The sequence below is a fragment of the Cynocephalus volans genome, chromosome 6 (assembly GCF_027409185.1).
Source record: "Cynocephalus volans isolate mCynVol1 chromosome 6, mCynVol1.pri, whole genome shotgun sequence".
In the NCBI taxonomy this organism is placed as follows: Eukaryota; Metazoa; Chordata; class Mammalia; order Dermoptera; family Cynocephalidae; genus Cynocephalus; species Cynocephalus volans.
In genome coordinates, this window is record NC_084465.1 from 163743099 (window position 1) to 163758916 (window position 15818).

The window sequence follows — 15818 nt, forward strand, 5'->3', positions numbered from 1 at the left end:
ATTGGTAATTTATAAAGAAAATAAATTTTTATCTATTATTTATTTTGTGGGGGTGGCTGGCCTGTACAAGGATCTGAATCTGTGACCTTGGTGTTATAAGGCTGTGCTCTAGCCAACTGAGCTAACCAGCCAGCCCAAGAAAAGAAATTTATTTCTTACAGTTTTGGAGGCTGGGAAGTCCAAAATTGAAGGAGTGTACCTGTTGAGGCCTTCTTACTGGTAGAGACTCTGCATAATCCTAAGGTGGTACAAAGAAGCACATGGCAAGAGGGCAAAGCATGCTAGAATGCTCAATAAGTCTCTTTCTCTTGTTAAAGAAAAAGCCACTAGTGCCACTCTCACGGTAACCCATTATGCCATTAATAATGAATGGACTAATCAATTCATGAGGGGGCAGAGCCCTTAAAATACACTCCCCTCCTAAAGGCCTCAACTCTTAGTATTGCCACATTGGGGATATATTGGCCCTGCAAGAAGTATTAAAGGGAGTCTGCAAGAAATACTAAAGGGAAGTGAAAGGACACTAGATAGTAATTTGAATCCACATAAAAACATAAAGAGTACCAGTAAAGGTAACTTAATAGGCATATATAAAAGGTAGTATAAATGTATTTTTTGTTTGTAACTTCTTTTTCCTATCTGATTTAAAAGACAACTATATAAAGCAGTAAGTATAAATCTCTTTTGACAGGCATACAGTGTATAAAGATGAAATATATGTGACAATCACAGCACAAAGGAGGCAGGGAGGAAATGGAGCTATATAGGAGTAAAGGTTTAATATATTATTGAAATTAAGTTGGTATTAATCAAAACTAGATTGTTATACATTAAAATTTAAATAGTAATCTCCAAGACAACCACTAAAATATGGTAGAAGAGATGACAAGGGAATTAAAATAGCACCCTAGAAAATATTTAACACAAAAGAAAGCAGTAATAATGGAATAGAGGGGGGAAAGGCATAAGACCTAGGAAATAAATAGCAAAATGACATACATGTATTCTGTGTTATCAGTAATTCCATTAAATGTGTATGGATTACACATTCAGTAAAAAGGTAGAGATTGGCAGAATGAGTTTAAAAAATGATCCAATTTTATGCTGTCTTCAGGAGACTTACTTTAGATTCAAAGACACAGATAGGTTGAAAATAGAAGAATGGGAAAAGATACCATGCAAAAAATATCTAAAAGAGCTGGTGTGGCTATACTAATATCAGACAAAATAGACTTTAAGATAAAAGATGTTTTTAGGGACAAAGAAAGATGTTTGAGAATAATAAGCAGGTCAATCCATCAAGAACATGCAGCAATTGTAAATATATATGCCCCTAACAACAGAGCAGCAAATACATGAAGAGCTGACAGAATTGAAGGGAGAAATAGGCAATTCAAAAGTTAGAGTTGGTGACTTCAAAAAATGTGAGTTCTTGCATCCCAGCTGCATAACTTTGAGTAAGTTGTCTAACCACTCTCTGCCTCCACGTCCTTGGGTATAGAATCGGGATGTGATCTTATTTAATAGGGTTGTTATAAGAAGCACTTTGTGCCTAATATGTAGTGAGCACTCATTCAATGTTATGTGGTCCTTACCCCCATTTTACAGAAGAGGAAATTGAGGCCTAGGTAGGTAAAGTGAATTCATGGCCAATAAAAGGCAAAGCCAGGATTCAAAGCTAGGCCTATTGGCTCCAAAAACCATGACTGTTATATACCGCCTGGAATTTCTGTTTTTCAGGCAGCTGTGTCTGAGATGCTGGTCCTCCTGGAAAGCCTCTGAGGTTGTCCTGGGCACACAGACATGGAAACAGTACTATCTCTGCTGGTCTGAGCTGGAGTTCCGAATGGAATCTGGGCGGCCAGGGAAAGACTTCATCTGCAGAGCCATTGCCGGGCACGCAGGTATGAGGTGGGGAATGTGGTAGCTGTGCTCACTCCCACTGCTCACTCTGGTCAAGTCAAGTCTCCTTCTGGTGAAGTCATGGCATTTCAGCCAATGACTGGGAAAGCATCACTTGATGAGTGCATGTCTTGCTGTGTTCTATATCATTTGTGTTATGTCATTTGATCCTTGCAATAACCTTGTGAGGAAGGGCTCATTATGTCTGTTTCAGAGTAGGAAGCAACAGAAAGTAAAAGTGCAGGGGGTAGATTAAGGTTACATGGCTGGAGGGTGATGGGCAGTCCTGGGAGCAGAATCCAATTGTAACTCTGAAGCCCTAGTTCTTTTGCCATCCACACTGTCCCCTAAATGAGCGTCCATTGTGCTCCTGAGACAGAGAAGGAGAAATGGTTTTCTTGCTTGCCCTTTTACCGAGTTGAGTGTTCACAGCACAGGCCATCTGTGTCTGTGTTCTCTTACAGGACAGATAGAGGAGCTGGCTTACGTCACAACTAGTGAGTACCGGTTTGACAGGAGGGAGAAGTCTGTGGTTTGCACTGTGTCCTCAGACTGCACTGTGCGTGCCTGGGATTTGCATGAGGTGAGCAGGCCCCCAGGAAGGGAAGGTGAGGATGAGATTGATTGAATCCTTACTGTGTCCTTGGTCAAAGGGTCTCAGGCCTTTTATCTTTATGATCTCATTTAATCATCATGGAAAACTACTGAGGTGAGGAGTGGGAACCTTATTTTGCAGATGAGAAATCTGGGCTTGCAAGAGGATCAATTAGTGTGCCAGGTCACACTGGTAACAAGCACGAGTGGACCCGTGTTTGAAACTCGAGTCTGACCAGTCTCAGGTGACACATTTTTGGCTTCTTGCTGCACTGACTTTACCAACAGCGCCTGCTGGGGGCCGTGTTGGCGCCTGCTTGGGATGGCTGCTGCCATGCTGTCCCTCGCACCTTCATGTGAGCGTCATCGGACTTTGATCTGAAGCCACTCTGTCATGTGATTCTCCACGTGGGGACTGATGCTGGCCACTGGGTGGTGGTTCTACCTAGATAATTACAACTTTCATTTATGCCCACGTGTGAAAACCTGGATAACTAAATTAATACTTCAAACTTTGTTGGTGCTTATGGTTAAGAAGTTTTCATAGCCATTTTCTCATTACAGCAGCCAAGCAGGGTATTCATTATTATCATCCTAATTTTATAGAAGGATACACTGGGACTGAGACAGGGAAAATGTCCTTAGTCTTGAACCATGTGGTCGCCCTGCAAATCCAGGAGTTCTGCCTGGGGCCACACAGATGGAACACGACCTCCTAAAATAGATATTTTCCTGGAAAACTGTCGATTATTTCGCATGTTTGATTGTCCTAGACAGGCAAAGGTACCTTTACTGTCTTATTTTATTATGTAAATAAACAGTCTCTTGGGAAGTGAGTGCTCACCTCTCACTGTTCATCGGGTGCTGCAAGTGGATGCTGCCTCTAAAAAGTAGCAGGTTCCTCTCAAGTTAACTAACACAAGACAGCAGCAGCAGGGGGGGAGGAGGGGCCGCCCACCAGGGTGTCAGGAGACCAGGTGGAGTTCAGGTCTCAGCTGCACCCTCACTCCTTGTGGTGTCAGGTCTCCTGAAAGAGACCTGCTTGCAGGGTGTGGACGTGTGGCCACGGGCAGGCTAAGATTTAAAGGCACTTGGGTAGGAAGAAGACTTGAGGGCTGGGACCTTCCACAGTTGTCAAAATGAAAAGATCTTAACTTGAATAGAGAAAGTGCTTTCACGTGGGGTAGGCATGTTTTTCTGTAAATGGCTAAATAGTAAATACTGTAGGCTTTGCAGGCCAGTCTTTGTCACACTACTCATCTCTGCTGTTACAACATTAAAGCAACCATAGACAATAAGCAAACAAATGAGAGTGGCTATAGTACAGTAAAACTTTATTTACGGACACTGAAACCTGAATTTCATGTAATTTTCCTGTGCCATGAAATATTCTTTTGATTTTTTTTTAATCCAAGATACAAAACTGCGCACAATACAGAAATAGGCAGTGGGCTGGGTTTGGCTGCAGGCCACAGTTCATCAAATCCTACTTTAGTGTGCTCCATTATTTCCAGTGGGACAGGTTCACAGTGCCAGAGGCCCTTCATGCCATTCTGCCTGGCTTCCCAGCCCTGATACCCTTCATGAGCAAATCTTCAACCTTATTTTCTTTTTAAAAATTTTGGTCATATCGTTGGTGTTGTGGCTTACATGCTTTTGTCCCCTTGAAATTGATATTGAAATTTAATCCCCAGTGCACCAGTATTGGGAAGGATATCCTTTGGGAGGTGATTGAGTCATAAGAATGAAGTCCTCGTGAATGGGATTAAGTGGCCTTATAAGAGGAATTGATGGAGGGAATCTGCCTCTCTTGCCTTCCATCTTCTACTGTGTGAGGACACTGTTCTTCTCCTCCTGAGGATGAAAGAAGAAGGCCTTCACCAGACAACTGAACCCAAGGGCACCTTGATTTTGAACTTCCCAGCTCCAGAAATGTGAGAAAATAAATTTCTGCTGCTTATAAATTACCCAGTCTCAGGTATTGTGTTGTAACAACACAAATGGAATCAAAGTAGGCTTTTCAGGTTGGCTTCTTTCATTTAGCAATACACGAAGTCCTCCCATCTCTTTTTGTGGCTCGATAGCTAATTTCTTTTTAGCACTGAATAATATTCCACTGTATGGATGTACACGATTTGTTTATCCTATTAAAGGACATCTTGGTTGCTTCCACGTTTGGTGATTATAAGTAAAGTTGCTTTAAACATTTGTGTGCAGGTTTTATTGCGGACACAAGTTTTTAACTCACTTGGGTACCAAGAAGTGTGATTGCTGGATTGTGTGGTAAAAAGATCAAGAGTTGGGTGGTGGTGGGGGTGAGGGTGGGTGCTGCCTATGTGGAGCACAGGGGATTTAGGTCAGCAAAGTTATTTTGCATGATACTATAATGGTGGATACATGACATTATGCATTAGTCAAAACCCGTAGAATAAACAACACTAAGAGTGATCCCCAGTATAAACACCGGATTTCAGTTAATAATGATGTATCAGGATTGGTTCATCATTTGTAACAAATGTACCAGCCCCATGCAAAAGGCTAACGGGAAACTGCAGGTGGGGCAGGGGTATGTGAGCACTAAGGTACTGCCTATACTTTCCACTCAGTTTTTCTGTCAGCGTAAAACTGCTCTAAAAATAGAGTCAATTAAGTTTTAAAAAGATTCAGCCATTTCAAATTCAAGGTAAACATTTTCATAAAAATTTAAACAATAAAAATTTAAAAATTAAACAATAAATGTGTTTAAAGTAAAATTAATATTCTCTGCCCCTTTCTCCTGATCCTATGCACTAATGTTACGAGTATTAACCATTTGGTCTGTACCCTATTTTATTATGCAAATACATACAGGCACACTCGTGTGTGATTATGTAGAGAGGTGCTTGGTTGTTAGAAAGTATTACTTTAATTTCTTAAACAAGATAAGATTATCTTGCACACACTTCTGTAAATTGATGGACGTTCCTTCTTGTCAACTTGTATACAGGTAGTTCTCATTTGTTCTTTAATACCCCTTTAATATAGCATAACATGGTTGTGTCGTAATTTATTCAGCCATTTCTCTATGAACATTCAGGTATCATTTTTGTATTTTATATACATTCAGGTATTTTTGCTATTACATATAGCATATATATATGCTCTAAGCACTAATATCCTTATGCATATATACTTAGAGAGTTTATTCTTTTGTGTAAATTTCCGTAAATGGGGTTGCTTGTCAATTTCATGAGTAGTTTAGATTTTAATAAACACTGTCATATGTGTTAAAAGGTTTGTGATAATTTATACTTCCACCAAAAGGGTAGGAAAACACTGGCTTCCTGCATCCCTACCAGTGTTGCTTACAATTATTTTTTGCCAGTCTGATATGCACAATGTTCAAGTTGTCATTTCTCTGTTTACTTGTGAATTTGAACATGTTTTACAGTGCTTACTGGCCTTTTGCTTTTTCTTTTCATATTCTTGGTCCATCTGGCAGGGGGTTGTGTGTCCTTTCCATATCAGTGTGTAGTGGTTCTTTATATGGGAGGATACCAATAACAATAAAATAGCTGATGAACTCACTGAATTCTCCCAGATCCTATGCCTGGAGGGGTGTTATAGTTTAAGAAGGTGAAGCCACATGTTAAGAGGTGAGACCTCAGCAGTCTGGCCTCTGAACCCCTGCTCTAACTGCTGCACCCTGCTGTCTCCAGGGATGACTTGGGGTTTCCTGCTGGAGTGACAAAGACTCCTCAATATTACTATTTAGTATTTTTTTGGTAGTATTGTTTTTTCTTCCTTTTTCAATTTATTGAAACATAATTGATTATATATGTGGAGGACAGCATAGAATATCAATACATGTGTAGATATGTGATCTAAAATTAGGATAATTAATATATTTAACATTATACAATATAATCATTTTTTGTAGCCCTTTACCAATTTCTTGCTACCCCTACTCCCCCTCCTCCTTTTCCACCTCTGATGATCTCAGTTCTGTTCTCTCCTTTTGAAAGTTAATGAATTATTGGAATTATATCTTTATTTCTTTATTTTTTTTAGCTCCCACTTTGAGTGAGGACATGCGGTATTTCTCTTTTTGTGACTGGCTTATTTTACTTAAGATAATTTTCTCTAAGTTCATCCATTTTGCTGCAAATGGCAGAATTTCATGCTTTTTTTTATGTATAAGTAGTATTCCATTGGGTATATATTCCACATTTTCCTTACCCTCTCATCTGGTGATAGATGTTTAGGTTGGTTCCAACTCTTGGGTATTGCAAGTAGAGCTGTGACAAATATGGGAGTGCAGGTGTCCCTCTGACGTGCTAATTTCCATTCCTTTGGGTACATACCCAGCAGTGGGATTGCTGGATCATGTGGCAGTTCTGTCTGTAGTTGTCTGAGGAGCTTCCACACTGTTTCCCATAAAAGCTGCACTAATTTACAAGCCCACCAGCAGTGCAGGGGGTTCCCCTCTCTTTTTGCATCCTTGCCAGCATTCTCTGCCTGTTTGATAACAGCCAGTCTGACTGGTGTGAGATGATATCTCTGTATGGTTTTGATTTGCATTTCCCTGATGCTTAGTGATGTTGCGCAGTTTTTCATCTGTTGGCCATTTGTATATCTTCCTTTGAGAAATGGCTGTTTATCTCCTATGCCCATTTTTTAATTGGGTTACCTGTTTTTTTTTACTGTTAAGGTGTTTGAGTTCCTTGTGTATTCTTGATAGTAATACCTTTTTTGCAAATATTTTCTCCCATTCTGAGGTTGTCTTTTTGTTCTGTTACTTGTTTCTTTTGCTGTGCGGAAGCTTTTTAGTTTGATATAATCCCATTTGTTTATTTTTTATTTTGTTGCCTGTGCTTTTGGGGTCTTATTCATAAAGCCTTTGCCCAGTCCTACTTCCTCAACTGTTTCCTGTAGCTTTTCTTTTAGAAGTTTTATAGTTTCAGGTCTTATACTTAAGTCTAATCCATTTTGAGTTGATTTTGGTAAATGACAAGAGGTACGGGTCTAGTTTCATTCTCCTACATATGGATGTCCAGTTTTCCCAGTACCATTTATTGAAGAGGCAGTCTTTTCCCCAATGTATGTTCTTGGTGACTTTGTCAAAATCAGTTGGCTGCAAGCATGTGGGTTGATTTCTGGGTTCTCTATTCTGTTCCATTGGTCCGAGTGTCTGTTTTTATGCCACTACCATGCTGTTTTGGTTACTGTAGCTTCATAGTAAAGGTTGAAGTCTGGTAGTGTAACACCAATGGTTTTATTTTATTCATTTATTTATTTATTTATTGCTTAGGATTGCTTTTGCTATTTGGGGTCTTTTGATGTTCCATATGAATGTTAGGATTTTTTTTATATATATATTTCTGTGAAGAATGTCATTGGTATCTTGCTGGGAATTGCATTGAGTCTGTAATGTTAATTCTTCTGGTCCAAGAGCATGGAACGTCTTTCCATCTTTTTATGTCCTCTTTAATTTCTTTCAGAAGTAATTTGTAGTTCTCATTGTAGAGATCTTTCACCTCTGCTCTATTTCTGTTGCTTATAACAAAATACACAGAACTGGGTACTTTGTAAGAATATGAAATTTATTGCTTACAGTTTCAGAGGCTTGGAAGTCCAAAGTCCAGGGAACACATCTAGTGAGTCTTCTTTAGTGGTGGCTTTACAGCAATGCAAGGGTCTCACATGGCAGAAAATGGCAGAGCAGAAAGAGCAGAGAGATAGCTCCTCATACACTCTCCTTTTAAAGCCCTTAGAACCACACCCATGACCACCATTTTTAATCCATTCATTAGGCATGATCCTCAGAATCTAACACATCTTCAAGCCGCCACCTTGCAATGACCATAATAGGATTTCCCACCCTCTTAACAGTCACAGTGAGGGTTCAGTTTTGGGGGGACATTCAACCCAAGGCAACCTCCTTGGTTAAATTGATCCCTAGGTGTTTTATTTTATTTTATTTTTTTGATGACTATTTTAAGTAGGCTTGCTTTCTGGATTTCTTTTTCTGCTAGTTCATTGCTGGAATATAAAAATGCTACTGATTTTTGCATGTTGATTTTTGTATCCTGCAACATTACTGAAATTGTTTATCAGCTGTAAGAGTTTTTTGTAGAGTCTGTAGGTTTTTCTCTATATAGGATCATTTCATCTGTAAACAGGGACAGTTTGACTTCGTCTTTTCCAGTCTGGATGTCCTCCATTTCTATCTCTTGCCTGATTGCTCTGGCTAATACTTCCAATACTATTTTAAATAGAAATGATGGGAGTGGGCATCCTTGTTTTGTTCCTGTTCTTAAGGTAGAAGCTTTCTCCCATTCAGGATGATATTGGTGGTGTGTTTGTCATAGATGGCTTTTATTGTGTTGAGATACTTTCCTTCTATACCTAGTTTGATGAGAATCTTTATCATGAAGGAGTGTTGAATTTTGTCAAATGCTTTTTCTGCATCTGTTGAGATAATCATATGGTTTTTGTCTTTGATTTACTGATGTGGTGTATCACATTTATTGACTTGTAAACAACTCTACATCAACTACACATCACATATATTGTAAACAACTATACATCAACAAATTCAAAAACCTGGGAGAAACGGATAAATTTCTGGACACCTACAAACTAGCAAGACTGAACCAAGAAGAAATAGAAAACCTGAACAGACCAATAACAAGTAACGAGATTGGAGCAGTCATCAGCAGTCTCCCAACAAAGAAAAGCCCAGGACTGGATGGCTTTACTGCTGAATTCTACGAAACCTGTAAAGAGGAATTAACAACAATCCTCTTCAAAGTACTTCAAAATATTAAAACAGAGGCCATTCTCCCGAATTCATTCTATGAGTTCAAAATCACCTTGATACCAAAACCAGACAAGGATACAACAAAAAAGGAAAACTCAATATTTTTCTTTCTTGGATTTTGCTTTACAGAAGTTTAATTTTTACCCAGCCACAATTTTTTCCTCCTTTTATGATTTCTGGGTATCCTGTCTTGGTTTAGAAGGCCTCTCTTATCCTACCTTGAAGTTCCTCTTTTCCTATATTTTATTCTAACTTTTTTTTTTTTTACATTTTTGATATTTAACTTTTAAGAATATCTTTTTATATGTGATTGGAAGCATAGGGGTCTGACCGTAGTTTCTTCTAACTAAGCCACCAACTGTTCCAACATTGTTTGTTGGATAAAACCTCCACTGACTTATAATGCCTCCTATTTTATATATCAAATTTCTATTTAGATTTGGGCCTGTGTTTATAAACTCTTGTTTCATTTATATGAATGGTTGTTGTGCTGGTACTATATCACTTTATATACAATAGCTTTATAAAAGTTTGATGTCTAGTAGGGCAAGTCTTCTTTACAGTTGTTATTTCAAGTGTTCTTCATGGTCCTTCCTCCATATGGACTTTGGAATCGTGTGTGTGTGGGGGGGGAGAGAGAGAGAGAGAGAGAGAGAGCTCTTTTTGTATAATCTGAAGCAATAAGAACAGTATAGGAACTGTAATAGTCTGTTTTCTGTTACTTATAACAGGATACCTGAAACTGGGTAATTTATAAAGAAATGAAATTTATTTCTTACCGTTTTGGAGGCTGGTAAGTCCACAGTCCAGGGAACACATCTGGTGTGGGCCTTCTGGGAAGTGACTCTCTACAGCAACTCAAGGTATCACATGGTGAGAAACTGCTGAACAAGAAGAGAGCTAACTCAGTTGCCCTCCTTATAAAGCCATCGGAACCATGCCCATTACTCAGTGGATCAATTCATTTGTGAGGGCACAGTCCTCACAATCCAATCACCTCTCAAAGGCCTCACCTTTCAAATACCATAATTGGATGTCTGACCCTCTTAATATTGTTACAGTGGAGTTCAAGTTGCCAATACATGAACTTTTGGGGGACACATTTGACCCATAGCGTGAATGAAACACTTTTTTAAAAGATGGAGTGAATTCACTCGTGAAATGTTTGGACCTTTTGTCTCCATTGTGATTAAAATTTACCAGCCTTTTCAGTCTCTCCTGTAACTTCTTTTCTGTCCAGGATTTTGCCTGTTCTTGAATCAAGCTGAATCACTTATATTTTGCTAGAAAATTACATTCCTTCTGAGTTTTCAAACGTGTTGCCTTAAAACTGCCCATGGTTGGCTGTGATTGTCTCATCGTTCTGGCTGTGGTATAGTTCTTTCTCATCTCATTAGTACATTAGTCTTTTTATATACCCAGCAGTGTTGAGTTTGCCGATAATTAATTTAAGTTTTTTTGTATCTATATTCATGAATAAATTTTTAAAATATTTGTTTATTTGTAAAATTCATCACAATATTTTTTGAAGAAAATAACTAAAAGCATGGCAAAGTTTTGCAGTCACCTGATGGGTGATAGAAATCGGGGTGCTGCTAATATTAGAGTTGTGCATAGTTTAAAGGTCAAAGTTCAAAAAGGATTGTTTTATTTTGGGGGTAGAAGGGGCACGGCTGGCTGGCATGTGGATCAAAACCCTTGACCTTGGTGTTATAAGGTTGTGCTCTGACCAACTGAGATAACTGGCCAGCCCTAGGATTATGTTAAAACCAGTCATGCCTTGCCCCTGTATCCCCAGAGGAAACAATGTTCCCAAAGGGAAATTAGGCATCTCATTATTAGGCATCTGTTGAGTTCTTTGGCAGGTGATTTAGCTCTTTCCTTCTCTTCCCGCACACAGGTTTAACCTTCCTGTCCCAAAACAATTATACTGTGATTTTGTTGAGGTCAACATTTATTGTATACACTATTATAATTTTGTAAATGCACTTCAGAGCTGAGTCATGAAGTAAATTATCTTTACCATTCCTTCCCCTTCACCCCTGTAGCATTTTGGTTTCCCAGAAGTTAGTAATTATCTTTCTTTTAAAAAATTTGCTTAATTTTATGCATACTTATAATATTCAACTCCACATTTTGACTGGAATCTATATTGATTTCTGACATGGTTTCTCACGCCATGCTTTGTTCTCTGATCCCTGGAGAAGTCTAAGGTTTGAGATTGTCTCCTTCTAATGTCACAGCATATGGTGCCAGCAGAAACATCCTTCCACCTACAGCCTCCACTTTCCTGTTTCATGACCTGCATGGGATTCCCTCCCCTTGGGAGGCACATGGAATTGGGGACTACAGGCAGGAATTTGAGTAGCGTGTTCTAGCATTCTCTTTCACTGGCTGCTGCTTTTCCATTCTGACATAGGAGGAGAGTTGCATTGCTTTTTGCCCACTTCAGTACCACTAAACACTGGTAAATATTCTGTGTTTCTCTGAGAGTCACTTGCCATCAGCCCAGTCCCTGGTGCTGGGGTCTGTCCTAGTCACGTTAACTGTTTGAGCAACAGAAATCAACTGAGGGAGAAAAAAAGAAACTAATAGAGGAATATCAAGATATGACTAGAAAAAGAGATCATGATAAAAATAATAAACCATGGTAAAAAAAAAAGATATAATAACCCCCACTTGTGAAGCAACCTAACCATGGCAGGCCTGGGAAGTGGGGAGCAGCAGTCAGTGGTTCACCCGAGGCCCTGACTCAGTGGCACTAGGCTCTTTACCTCTGCATTCCTATTTTATAAATCCCAGGAGACCGTGGAGTGGATCCCACTTGGGGCAGCTGTTTTCCCCTGGATCAGTGAACTGTATGTGGGGCTAGGCTTTGGCCAGGGCTGGCCCATGGCAGCACTGCTGGTGCACACCCCGAAAAGGGGGAGGTATTCAAAGCAGGGCAGCTACCGTCTGTGCAACGTCAAGTATCTATTCACATCCACAAGCCTGAATTTGCTTGTCAGTTATACTGGCTACCATGCGAACAGAGTGAGACAGTACCTGTGGAAGTTCTCTGTAGACTGAGAGCAGGGTGCAGCGGTGCACAGCCCTGGCTCTTGAGCATGGCATCAGGCTTGCATCCAGCCTCCCTGTCCATCCTGCGCCTGCCTTCCTTTTCACTGGACCCTTGGTAATGCCGAAAGTGCTTCAGATACGTCGGGCCATTGTGTGTGCCGTAACCCCACGCTTAGGCTTAGTAAGTGCTATCCAGCCTCCAGCAGGTCTTTCCAGACACTCCAGCTGTGCTTTGCAAGTTATTACTCTTCATATATCTAGGATACACCTTCCTCTTCTGTTTTCCCTACTGTGCTGTAGGGTGAGGTCATGTCTTTTTCACTTTTGCATTCTTGGTGTGTACCGTGGAACCTGGCACAGAGTAGACACAGATAACTGTGTCTGTTGAATGCATAAAAGTAATATGTGTTTATGAAATAAATGGATCACTGTGTAAGTTGTTATGTTAATTTTGTTTTTGCCCAGGGCACAGAGATCTGGTCAAGCCTGCTGCTCTGGTGAATTTGGTGACTTACCCTCAGCTGCAGCTGGTTGTCACCATGGACAAGTGGGGATTGATCAAAGTGTGGAAAACAGAGAATGGGTGGGAGGGGGCCTCCTTCTGTCTGCCGACATTCTCATCTGCGATGGAGGCCTGTGACATCCAGAGGGCCCCTTCCTGCTGGTGAGTGACTGGTTCTTAGGCACCGATGCAGGTCCTAGCCTTCTCCTAAGGTTTGTGCACACTGGCAATATGACTACTATGATGGATGAGCCTTGAGCCAGGCCCTCTCCACAGCAGACCATGTCACTCTCCTCTTTGGGTTCCCCGGCTCCTCCTTGCCTGCATCGTATAGTGAAGATGCCTTGTTCTGGCCTTCAGCCCTAGCATGCAGCAGTAGCCTTTGTATGTGGCCCCAACTGGGTAGCCTCTCCCTTTCTTTCACAGTGAGATCCACCTTTATGGGCTCCCTCGGGGTTTTTGTCCATGTGCCCCTGCTTTCCTGTCTCCTTTATAGTCTTTCTTTGTTTATAGTCTTTCTCCTACCTGAAGTTTCTTCTCACTACTGCATTTTTACTGTTTGTTCCTGTTTTTCAAGTCCTTGCTAAGGCCCAACTCAGGAAAAGCTGAGACATGTTTGACAGAATGTGAACATTTACCCAAGACAGTGAAAGACTTGAGTTGCTGGGACATTTAATTTAAAGATGACATTGGAAAGCATTTGACCAGGCAGAAACACCATGAAGATGGTGTTTAAGATGACAGATCTAGGAAGTAGCTCTCATCTAAAGACAGTGTCATCCACTTGTGGGGAAGAGGGTCTTTGGAATTATGGGCAAGCTGCTGTTTCTAAATAAACAGATGAGTAGATATCCAAGAACAGTGTAATGTTTCAAAAACAAAACAGAGAGGAACTTAGCTCAGCAAACAAAGTAGGACCTAATGAAACATTTAATATAAACAACTTTATAGTTGTCTGAGTATGAGCTAACAGTATAATGCTCACCAAACTGAGAAGGTATCCTGAGACTGCAGAGTGAAGCAGGCAGCTCCCTATGGCTTACAAGTAGTTTATTATTCTGATTATCATCATTGGCGGGTGATTACTTACAGGGAATGGATTGGATGGACTCTCGATCCCAGTGCTGTGCAGCCGCTTTCTCCACAACCCTGGGGAGTTTTGGGGGAAAGGAGTTGGAGCTTATAAGGTACTTAGGGACAAAAGTGGAGCCATGCCAAAGAGAGAGAAGCTGCAGAAGGAGAAGATTCCCTGGCACCTCGCAGCCTCCTCTTGCTTATCCCTGGGGTTGCTGGCGTCATTCCCCTTATCTTAAACAAGCATAGCATTCTGTTCCTTCCCTTTCTCATTTGCCAAGCAACCTGTGCAGGGGAAAGATTGTAACTATTGAAGCCAGAGCTCTGAAGGCCATGAGGATGAAGTGAGTTCTCGTCGGCGTTCCTGTAAGTTGTTTAAAGACTTTAGAATAAGTGTAATTAATAGCTCCCAGAGAAATTTGAGAATGTTATTGTACAGATGAAGAAGAAACCACTACGATTCTCCTTTGGGAATGGCAGGCCATGGAATTCACACTGTTTGTGAGGGACAACTAAGAAAAATGAGGGAAAATGTATCCACACACAGACAGTGTATGTATCATCCACTTGATAATGTGAGAGAGCTAAAAAAAAAAAAAAAAAGAACAACTTCTAGGGCGAGATTTAGGAGATGGGATCACAGTGGTGACCCCATCACTGGGGGCTATTTTTGCCTTGGGAATATTTACTCCAAGGCATTTGAGAGACTGAGCAGAACTTTGACAGCCTAGGGGACCAAAGCCAAGGCCACCAAGTATGGCAAGCCTGTGAATCCTCATGCACTGGGTGGGATTAGCAAGTGTTGCAACCTAAGGGTAAGGGTAGGCTGTGGGTCAACCAGCCCTTGCATAGGCTGTGGCTCAGCACCCCTGATCACCTGGTAGGAGTGAACAAAAATCCATTTTGGAGAAAGATAACATCACTCTATGCCTCACATTATTTCTACTTAAAGCTAGGCATAGGAAGAGGTAAGATAATATGAGCTAGAACTGGCAGGAGAAATAGTAGACAATATAAAGAGAACCACAGGGGCTTCAGACATTATAGATATTAGACACAGACATTAAAACACCTATGGTTGCTATGTTCAGGGAGGTAAATTTCAGCAGAGAACTTATGGATATAAAACATGACATAATAGATTTAGAAAATAACTAAGTAGAAATTCTAGAACAGGAAAATTCAGTAACAAAGGTTAAGAACTCAATGGGTGAATTTAATGGCAGGGTAGACAATTGAACCACACAGTGACTGGGTGTGGGGCAAGGGGAGCTTTTGAGCTACTGGCAATTTAGCTATTTCTTAACTTGGGTGGTGACATGAATACTTGCTTTGTAATAATTTATTGAGCTCTACACTTTGTTTTGTGCAGTTTTTACATATGTGTGTTACATATCAATTAAAAAGTTAAGAATGTAAAAGTGAATTAGTGAACTGGACGAGAAAGCAAAAGAAACTGTCTAGAATGATACGAAGAACATTAAATGTGGACGAGAGAGTAAGAGAAATAGGCCAGAGCTCAGGTGCTAGTGGGCATCTGATCACCTGGAGATCTTGTTTAAGTGCAGATTCTGATTCAGTAGGTCCCTGGGGATGCCTGAGATTCTGACTCTATCAAGCTTCTAGGTAATACTGATGCTGCCTGGGGTCCACAAGGCTATAAAGGACCCACAGAAAGTTCCAGTATTTGTTTAACTGATATCCTAGGGGTAGAGGAGGAGTGAATGGGGCAGAAGAAACTTTTGAAGAGATAATAGCAGATACTTTTCCAAAGCAGAGTAAGGAAATTAATGCATGGAATCAAGAAGACCTACAACCCCAAGCAGAGTAAATAAAAATAAACCTGCATATGAACCTGTCAGAGTGGACTGAGATAGCTGAAGA

At 40.5% G+C, this 15818-nt stretch overlaps 1 pseudogene; it reads left to right on the forward strand.

The window, feature by feature from the left end:
- The window catches only part of LOC134381135 (F-box/WD repeat-containing protein 12-like), a 38665-nt pseudogene that overhangs the window by 8094 nt on the left and 14753 nt on the right, over positions 1 to 15818 (forward strand).